Here is a 9,130-nt window from a genome sequence, read left to right on the forward strand (position 1 = left end):
AGAATGGTGGGAAGGGGAAGGGAAAACAGGAGATTTGGGGGAAAGAATAGGTGTAGGTGAGGTAAACTGAAAATCTGAAAACATAATGGTTTTTGAGCTGTGTAGTGTGCCCAAATCAGATTTGTGATCATGGAGTTAAAGACAACCAACGTGGTTGGTGACGTGTTTTTCCCTAGGAATCTTCTGGAGGTCTGGCCCAGATGTGGAGTAGCTGTGGCAGTGAGTTTAATGGTGTTAGGTGACGTCACCGGGGGAATATAACCATGGGGAGAGACTGAGTGTTGGCACAGAATTAAAATTATGGACTATGGGAACCTGGGTACCAGGACATGACCAAATGATGAATTGTGGAAAAGCAATCTGGCCAATGGATCAAAGATCTCTATGAGGTCAAAGACTTACTGTGAAGAGGGTACTTGAGTAAGTAAGGGGAGATCATCTGGGGAGCTATTAACACATAAGGTTGTTCATGCCCCACTTCTAAATGTTCTCATTTAGTTGTTCGGGATTGGAACTTCAGCAACAGTTCTAAAAGAGCTTCATAGGTGATTTACTTGTTTTGTTTGTTTGTTTGTTTGTTGTTTGGTCGTGCCTCTTGGCTTGCAGGATCTTAGTTCCCCGATCAGGGATCGAACCCAGGCCCCTGTAGTGGAACCTCGGAGTCCTAACCCCTGGACTGCCCTGGAATTCCCAAAGAACTTCATAGGTGATTTAGGTGCAATTCTGGTTAAGAACCACCGTGTCACAGGAAGATGGACTGTCAGTTCACGCTTGAGGACCAAGTGGTTAGTGGAAGGAGTGGGCCACTGAACAATTGGTGGTTATATGGTGGCCTTGGAGCGACCTGGGAAGGAACAAGGGTTTCCTCCTCTCCTGAACAAACAGTGTCCAAAAGGGTAAATTTGAATGTAAGTACAGGAAATATTAACTGGGACAATAATCCCAACTGTTAACGTGAGGGCATTGCCATTGTTGCAAACATTTGTCACGGGGCTCTCCAAGCTCACTGTGGTATGGTGGCCTGAGAGAGTGAAGGTCGCGCCCACCAGCATGGCACAGCTCTGGGAGGGCCTCTCAAAGCATCCGGGTCACAGGTGTTCTCAGGTGGTTCATGTGGCCTCTCTCCTCTCTTTCCAGGTGGAGGAATAAATGCCACCCTGTGTGTATATGATCAAAAGTGACGAAAGAAAATAACAGCAAAGCCACTCAAAGTGCAAATTCCCTATCACCCTCCTCCACCCATTTTACCGATTAAAAACATAGGAAGGTGTCACTTATGGCCTAATGAGATAGAAAGAATTTAAAAAATACTAATCAACAGGGCTTTCCTGGTGGCGCAGTGGTTGAGAGTCCGCCTGCCGATGCAGGGGACACGGGTTCGTGCCCCAGTCCAGGAAGATCCCACATGCCGCGGAGCAGCTGGGCCCGTGAGCCATGGCCGCTGAGCCTGCGTGTCCGGAGCCTGTGCTCCGCAACGGGAGAGGCCACAGCAGTGAGAGGCCCGCGTACCGCAAAAAATAAATAAATAAAATACTAATCAACAAAAATATTATGACAGAACAATTTCAGAAAACAGTCCTATAAATAGCAAAGTGCTTTTGTGATACACACCTTTAGTTCCTCGTCTTGTTGAATTCTGCACCCAGGAGTTGCCCAGGGTCACATCAGGAGACAGCAGAAGGCTAGCTTCCTGTGAGGTCATGTATGGATGGACCTTTCTTCAGAGGCTCCCTCTAAGCACAGGAACCAGAGAGATAAGCGCCTAGGTTACAGAGTCAACACTGGGCCTCTTACCTGTGCGGCCATGAAGTAACCAAGTGGCAGGAAACAGATGTGAAAATCAAAGGGAAATCAGGAAAGGTGCACGTAGTGTTTACCTATTGCTCGGCCTGAAAGTTATGAGCACCAAGTAAAGTCAAATGTGGCCAAAGTACTCACAGAACTTTCTCAATCAGGGCTTTCACTGCTTAACCCCATCACTGTGCAGGTGGCAGGGTGAGCAGCAGCTCAAAGGAAAAAAAAAGCGTAAACATTTTAAAAGAAAATAAATGGCAAGGCTTTTAAAATGTGAAAGGATGCTTTCTGTTGGTTTTAATCTAAAATGGAATTTATCAGAAAGAGATGAGAGTGATCAGTGTCCAGAGAGATAAAGAGTAAATCTGAAGGTAACTGCAGTAAATATTCACCAAGATGATAATCTTAACTGTTAACATGACTACATTTTCATTGTTACAAACATTTGGTTTAACTTAATCCCCCAGAATATATTACTGCCAAAAGGAATCTCATTGACAAGAGCTAATGCATTGGTTACTGTTACAACTATCCCTTTTTAACAGTTGACTTACTGGTAGTGTTCGTCATGGAAAAGACTAATTTTATTACCATTGTTATCAATCTCAGTGAAGTTCAGAGGTATTTGCTTGTAGTTGCTACAGCTTATTCCTCTGCTAGTTAGAATCCACATGTGTGAACAAGAGACCCAGAGGTTTGGGTGATGCTGTGTTTCTATCTGATGACAGTGTGACTGTGATCAGATCCTTTGAAAGTGTTTGGCTGAGTTTCCAATCCAGATTCTTTTGACTAAAGCCAACAGGCAAAAAGAAGCAGAAACAAAATGCACCGTGAACTTATTAAAACTGTTTTTTATATGATAAGCCTTGCCAGGAAGTGCAAGTGAGGGTTGTGTGGTGGGTGACGCTCTTCAGCACTTCCCTCTAGCTTCTCAGATACTCCCAGGACTCTGGCAAACATCTCAACATTTCAGAACCATAAAAGAAACACAAATTAGAAAGTGTCATGAAACTCTCTCAAATCTAGCATTTCAATGAAATAATGTAATGTGGTGGAAAGACTTTTGGCCAAAAAGAGATTCAGGAAATGTAGGTTGAGCTCCAGTTCAGTCATCAAATAGAAAAGTCATCTTGGCCAAGACATTTCCTTTCCGGACCTCGGTTTCCGAATCTGTAAAAAGAGAGAGGTCTAGCATATCATGGTCTGCAAATAGTGCTTTTCTGACCCCTTTAGGAAAGGAGCAGATGGGGAACCCTATCAAGAATAATGTGTTTTTTTTGTTTTTGTTTTTTCTTTTTGCGGTACGTGGGCCTCTCACTGTTGTGGCCTCTCCCGTTGCGGAGCACAGGCTCCGGACGCTCAGGCTCAGCGGCTATGGCTCACGGGCCCAGCTGCTCCGCGGCATGTGGGATCTTCTCGGACCGGGGCACGAACCCGCATCCCCTGTATCGGCAGGCGGACTCTCAACCACTGCGCCACCAGGGAAGCCCAAGAATATTGTTTGTTTTAGGTATTGGGGCTTTCTTCAGTGAAAGATTTCTGCCACCAAAACATTTCATAAACTACTAGATTCGATATTTTTTAAGGTCTCTTTAAGAATGAATACGTTGAGGTGAGGGGGAGGGATAAATTAGGAGTTTGTGATGAACATATATACACTACTATATATAAAATAAACAACAAGGACCTACTGTATAGCACAGGGAACTATATTCACCTAAAATGAAAAAGAATCTGAATCACTTTGCTGTACACCTGAAACTAACACGACATTGTAAATCAGCTATACTTCAATTAAAAAAAATGAAAACAAATTTTATCAAAAACAAAAGGCAAAAGCAAAAAAAAAAAGACAAAAGAATGAATACGTTAAATTCACTGCAACGGTTTGCAAATTTTTTTATCATGCATACTAATCAGTAAAAATATCTTGCCATGTACTTCCAAAATAAGTATTAAAAAATTGGGAATTCCCTGGCAGTCCAATGGTTAGGGCTCTGTGCTTTCACTGCCGAGGGTGCAACCCTGGTGGGAGAACTAAGATCCCTGAAAACTGCATGGTGCAGCCCCAAACAAAAGAAAACAAAACAACCCCCCCCAAACAAAAATTACATATGTGTATTACTGTAAAATATATCCCTTATAAAACATTTCTCCCCAAATGTAAACGTCAGAAGGGAAACAAAGATGAAATTTTAAAGTAAATCATAAATTTGTTTTTTAACAGTTAAAGCCTTTCATCATCAATAATGATACTTTTATTATTTAACATTATCAATATTAACACTAAAGCTTTTAGTGAAAGTAAATATGAGTATGTCATATCTGATTGGTTGGTCACCGTTTTTAACATTATTGCATGGTACTTGCTAATTTTTTACTACTACAGTAGAGCTCATGGTAGATCTTTAATACTAATAGTACTCTCTGTCAGGATCTACAAACAAAAATTAAATAAACAATCTATGGCTCTAGGATTTTCTTTTATAAATTTATTTATTTATTTGTGGCTGTGTTGGGTCTTCGGTGCTCTGTGCGGACTTTCTCTAGTTGCAGTGAGCGGGGGCTATTCTTCTTTGGGGTGCGCAGGCTTCTCATCGCGGTGGCTTCTCTTGTTGCGGACACGGGCTCTAGGTGTGCAGGCTTCAGTAGTTGTGGCCCATGGGCTTAGTTACTCTGCAGCATGTGGGATCTTCCTGGACCAGGAAGATTGAACCTGTGTCCCCTGCATTGGCAGGCGGATTCTTAACTACTGTGCCACCAGGGAAGTCTCTCTAGGATTTTCTGAATGATTCAAAGATCACAAGAAGTTGGAAGATGGTGAATTCGATGTTCTTAATTCCAGACAAAATAATCCACTCTGGCTAATTTAAGCAAAAAATGTTTTATAGAAAGATAGTATTAAATCTATAGATTGGTTTGGGTAGTATGAACAGATTAACAATACTAATTCTTCCAATCCATGAATGTGGGATATCTTTCCATTTATTTGTATTATCTTCAATTTCCTTCATCAACATCTTACAGTTTTCAGAGTACAGGGCTTTCACTTCCTTGGTTAAATTTATTCCTAGGTATTTTACTCTTTTTGATTCGATTGTGAATGGGATTGTTTTCTTGTTTTCTCTTTCTGATTGTTCATTATTAGTATATAGGATTGCAACAGATTTCTGAATATTAATCACAACCTAAGTGTCTATCAACAGATGAATGGATAAAGAAGATGTAGGTATTACTCAGCCATAAAAAAGAACGAAATTTTGCCATTTGCGAACACATGGATGGACCTGGAGGGTATTAGGCTAAATGAAATGTCAGACAGAGAAAGACAAATATCATGTTTTCACTTAATGTGGAATCTAAAAAATAAAACAAATGAACAAATATAACAAAACAGAAAGAGACTCACAGATACAGAGAACAAACTAGTGGCTACCAGAGGGGAGAGAGGTAGGGGTAAGTGAAAGATAGGGGAAGAGGGTTAAGAGGTACAAATTACTAGGTAAAAAATAAGTTACGAGGATGTAATGTACAACACAGAGAATATAGTCAATATTTTATAATAAGTATGTGTAAAGTATATTCCATAAAAATATCAAATTACTATGCTGTATACCTGAAACTAACATAAATCAACTACACTTCAATTAAAAAAAGAAAAGAAAGATACTAGGCAGTTCATCTCTGGGAGGAGCAGGGAAGCAGGCTTGGATGCTTTACATAACAACTAGAAGAAATGTCCTCTCACAGCACAGGACTAACCTAGCAAAGCATGTGGCTGTCCCTCCTTGCTTCTCAGCTTGATGCATGGGACCAGATGCCAGAACTGCCCCAGGAGTTCTCGATGCCTCTGCCTCTGGGATTGCCTGGAGAGCCAACTGCCCCCTAGTGACCACTGCCTGACATTGCTCACTCTGCCTGCGTGTCTCTGTAGGCAAAGATCTGAGCGATACTAATTGCAGTGAACAGGGTGGGTCTAGCCTTGATGTTCCCTAAGAACTGGTAAGGAGAAAAGGCATATTGGGTAAAATGGCTGGGCTTGAGGAAAGAGCTATCCCCTTCTAAGAAGGGGCCAGAATCCAAATTACCAAGTCCACGAAGGCAAAGCTTGGCTGGTGGCCTGGACTGGAATCTGTCCTTGAGCGGTCCTGAACCAGAAGGTAGAATGGGCACCAGGGCTTCCAGGCAGCAACAGGGCTCAGCTTCTGGTGAGTGGCTTGGCTGGCGTAGGTTAGGTAAGCCTATCAGAGTCAATAGGAGGGATGGCAGAGGCAAGGTCCAGCCCCAAGAAAGGGGAGTGGCACCGATGAGTTGGGAGGTCACTGCTCTCAGCCAGCCAGGTTGGGTTCAGGCCTGGGCCAGACAGAAGGTCAGTAAGACAGACTCAAGACACAGGGTGAGAGCCAAATGCCCAAAACATGTCCGAAAGCCAAAATCCAGTTGAAGGACACTTTCTGTTTCCCAGTTAAAAAATTTTTTTTAATTTATTTTTTATTATGGTAACATAGGTTTATAACAATACATAAGTTTCTTGTGTACATTATACTTCTACTTCTGTATACACTACAGTGTGTTCACCACCAAAAATTTAGTTTCCATCCCTCACTATAAAGTTGATCCCCTTTACCCATTTTGCCCTCTTCCTGCCCCATCCCTTCTGGTAACCACTGCCCTGTTCTCTGTATCTAAGTGTTTGCTTTTGTTTGGTTTAGTTTGTTCATTTATTTTATTTGTTTTTTTATATTTTAAATTTGAGTGAAATCATGTGGTATTTGTCTTTCTCCATCTGATTTATTTCAGTAAGCATAATACTCTCTAAGTCTATCCATGGTGTCGCAGATGGTAAGATTTCAACTTTTCACTTTATGGCTGAGTAGTATTCCACTATATATACCACATCTTCTTAATCCATTCACCTGTTGATGGGCACTTAAGTTGTTTCCATATCTTGGCTATTGTAAATAAAGTAGCAATGAGAAGTGCTGATATCTTAAAAGTTCTGATTGATGTTTTATTCTGATTGATGTTTTATTCTGTATATATATGAATATACAGACACAAAGTACACTTTTGATTCTGGACATGGGAGCAGCCGCCCACCACCAGACCCTGCTTATTGGGGGAAAAAAACTCCCTTACTACAGCCCAACTGCTGGAGGGTTCAGAACTGACCAGGCTATAGCTATTCTTAGCTGACAAGCCAGATGAAGGCAATGCTCTAGTTATTTACTGCTGTACAACAAACCACCCCAAATGTAGTGGTGTGGAGTAATAATTATTTTATTATGTTCACTGAGTGTGTGGGTCAGGAATTCAGGTGGGACGGAGAGGGATGGCTTGTCTCTGCTTCACAGTATCTGGACCTCAGCTGGTAAGACCCAAATGCCTGGAGGCGACCCAAACAGCTGGGGGCTGGAATCATCTGGGGACTTACTCACTTGCCCGGCACCTGGGCTGGGGTAAGTCAAAGGCTTATCTCAGCTGGGACTGTTGGGCGGAGAACCTATGTGGATTGTGTTTCTCACAGTGTGGCCACTGGATTCTGAGGTAGAGCACCCACCTGAGAGCTTTCAGAGAGCAAATGTTCCAAGACACCTGGGCAGATGCTGTATGGGCTGTTACAGTTCAGCCTTGGAACGCACTTCTGTTCTCCTCTGTTGGTTGAAGCAGTCACAGGCCTGCCTAGGTTCATGGAAAGGAGACACAGACACCACCTCTTGATGGAAAGAGTGTCAAAAAATCGGGGACAATATTTTAAAACTTCCACTAAGAGAAAATGAGAGAAAGGGAAAAGCTCAGAAGCAAATCAACTGCACACAAATACGGACCAATGCTTGAATACCCGTTTAGTTTATTTAAATAAAAAAATATTGAAGACTTGTAATATACCAAGTACTGTGCTAAGCACTGGGGATAGAAAGCGAAGGCACAGCCCTTAAGGAGTTTACATTCACTGGAGAAGACAGATGAAAGTACATTATTGTAACTGAAGGTCAAGTAAGGAAAGTGAATCAAGACAGATGGTATGAGAGCTGCAGTAGCCTAGAGGAAGGAGTTAGTATAGTAGAGACGCTGTGCTGTCCAGGGGGAATAAAATGAAATTAGAAATTAGTCAGACCTGAATTTGAATCCTACCTTCCCCCTTTCTTAGATTGAACCATGTAAAAATGCTTTTTGGGGGGGGGCACTGTGGGCTAAAAAACAGTTGAGTATCAGCAATTTCATGTGGTTCAACCTAATTCTAGCTAGGTCACCTTGAACAAGTCACTTAACTTTTAGGAACATCAGTGTCTTCACTTGAACAACGAGGTTAAAAATGTCATAGGGTTTTTTAGAAAAGTAAGATGACATATGCAGAGTCAGTGTACTGCTTAACACAGAGTAATCGCTTAAGAAATGGTTGTTACTGTTTTGTAATTATTATTACTATAATTATGAAAGCATTAGAAAGAAGGCTGAATCGGAGATGACATTTGAAGGGTGAACATGATTTCGATGGCCAGATAAAGAAGGTGGTAAGAGAGATTTTAGACTGATCAAAAACATGTGTAAAGGCTGTTTTTGTGATTCTAATTATTCTAATTATAAGTGATGTTTTGGCTCTACATTTGTTTGGGGACCCAGAAATTTCTTTTGAAAAGGAGAATTCGAGAAAAGATATTAAAACTAAAATTCACTAACAGCAAACCACCACAAGTATTTTCAAGTCTAGACATTCCAGTATTTTTATGGACTAAATAATCTGCAATTCCTCCCTTCCTAAATCACTGAAGCTTTTGGCTTAATAACTAATAAATGTTCTTGAAAGAAAGGAAGGGAAATCCTTGGGGCTGAACATAAGAGTGAATAAAATTCTGGCAGTCTGTGTTGGGGGATGGGGAGCCGATAACTTTGAGAACTCAGGGCTTAAGTTTCAAAACCTTCATGGAATCAGGACATAAAGTTCTATCCAACATAAGTTGGGGAGTTAGAACTGATACCTGTACATGAAGCTGAGTCTCAGAGAGTTATACCACAGAGTTATACCACTCAGAGAGTTATACCGCTATACCACTCTAGAAAGTCTGGTCTAGAAAATCAAGGAAGTTTCTGTCTCATCTTGCCTCTGGGTTTAAAAGAAAAAAGTCTCCCCTGACAATTCTTCCCAACAAGCCCACTATCACTTATGTCTCTGGTTCTAATTACACTTCCTCTATGGTTTGGAAAACCCCAGGCTGGTAAATAAATTTTAAAATTGATTATACCTCTGGGGTATCTGATAAAGCAAATATAAACAGTCTTATTTCTGGAAAGATAAGACTTCAAGTAATTTTAAACATGATTCCCACAGATGAAG

This window comes from Delphinus delphis, chromosome 4 (genome assembly GCF_949987515.2).
Source record: "Delphinus delphis chromosome 4, mDelDel1.2, whole genome shotgun sequence".
Taxonomy (NCBI): Eukaryota; Metazoa; Chordata; class Mammalia; order Artiodactyla; family Delphinidae; genus Delphinus; species Delphinus delphis.